This window comes from Trematomus bernacchii, unplaced genomic scaffold (genome assembly GCF_902827165.1).
Source record: "Trematomus bernacchii unplaced genomic scaffold, fTreBer1.1, whole genome shotgun sequence".
NCBI lineage: Eukaryota > Metazoa > Chordata > Actinopteri > Perciformes > Nototheniidae > Trematomus > Trematomus bernacchii.
The window spans coordinates 241,922-243,626 of NW_022987636.1; positions in this window are offsets into that span (position 1 = coordinate 241,922).

A 1,705-nucleotide genomic window follows, 5' to 3' on the forward strand; every position below is an offset into this window, starting at 1 on the left:
GATTGTTTTGTCGAAATATTGTTGCACACAACATTTTAGTACTCTGATTAAAAAAGAGGATGGTGAAATGAAAGACAAATAAATACTACTGGGTGAATTTAAAATTCTATATGTTGTAAGGAGAATAAGTCTCAGTAGCAGAGACCATTTTGGATGAGTGGACTAGAAACCTTTATTCATGTTTCAGCCACCTTCTCGAGACGCAAACATAGCCAACAGAAACAAAAGAAATGAGGGCAAAGAGCCCACCCCACCTGATTGATTGATTGCTGTTGTAACCCAATTATCTGAAATTGTATTCTCTTGAAATTGTTATGAATGTATGACTCAGCATAAAACAGCACAGTGTGAGGCTGACCGTTGAGCGGCCCGACCAAGCAAGGAGGCAGAGGCAGAGAGTTCAAATATAACCCGGTGTGGGCATTTATTAAATCATAGGCACATGATTCACAGCCTCAATATGACTTACCCGTGAACACAGTCACCAGCCACAAGGATCTCACCCACACTACCTGTCCACTGACAGGGAAAACAGAGCCTAAATACACACACACTAATCAGGCCAATAAGACACAGGTGGGGGGGGGAGGAGACAACACAGGGCACCAGGTGAACACAATCACCAGCCAGAGACAAAACGGGAGGGGGAACACTTTCAAACTAAACCACATGTGCAATATTACAAGGCCCGAAGCCGTCAGTCCACAGTGAAGTTACCTTCGTCACAATCAGAAAGGGGCGCAGTGCATCATATCAGAGACGGTATAGAAAAGTGACTTAAAGGTCCCATGTCATGGCCATTTCCACTGATCATAATTCCATTGTTGAGGTATACTAAAATAGATTGATACTGTGCAATTTTCCAAACACATTGGTTTCGCATACAGCATCTCTGTAAAGTATGTGTATTCACCTGTATTCACTCTCTGTCCTAAACGGCTCGTTGGAGCTCTTGCCCCCCCCTCCCTGTGAGCCCAATGTGCTCCGATTGGTCAGCTCGGCCACTCAGTTCTGATTAGTCGACCACCAGAGAGGCTCCGCCCATGTCTAACAGTGCTTTTTTCGGCTCGCTCTGAGCGGAACATCAGTCTTAAGGCCGCTACACACCCACCTGAGACCAAAGAACGCGTACCGTAAAGCCAGCTTTATAATGGCCTCGGTACAGCCGTATATTGTATACGCTAACTAACCGAACTGTACCTACAACTGTTGTTATAGAAGAGTAAGTTATTTTTACCTGTAATAAACTACTACTGTTTGATGAGAAATCAAATCATGGTTTGCTATATATGAATGATATCTTATAGGAACAAATAATTCAGGGAAGAAAGGATACTAAGTATTTCCATCAAACTTTATTTTTAGAAATGTACAAAATGAACATGCGTAAATATACCAACCCAGTCTCACGCCATTTCGTGTTATAGTCACGAAATTAATTTAATCTATTGATTGGTGTTCACCAACACGATTTTCGCATTTTTTTCGTGTCACACAGAACGATTTTAAAAGCAATGTATTTCTATTGGTAGTATGTTTCGTGCCTGCACCACGTATTTTTGTCCGGTCGGGTCTTGGAATACCAGAAGCTGTGTGGTTCATATAAACATTGTCTTACTCAATATCTTACCCTAAGCCTAACCCTATCCCTTTTATTTTAAATTGTATAATGTCTGAGTTTTTTTGCCGTCCGTGAGGAAAATAA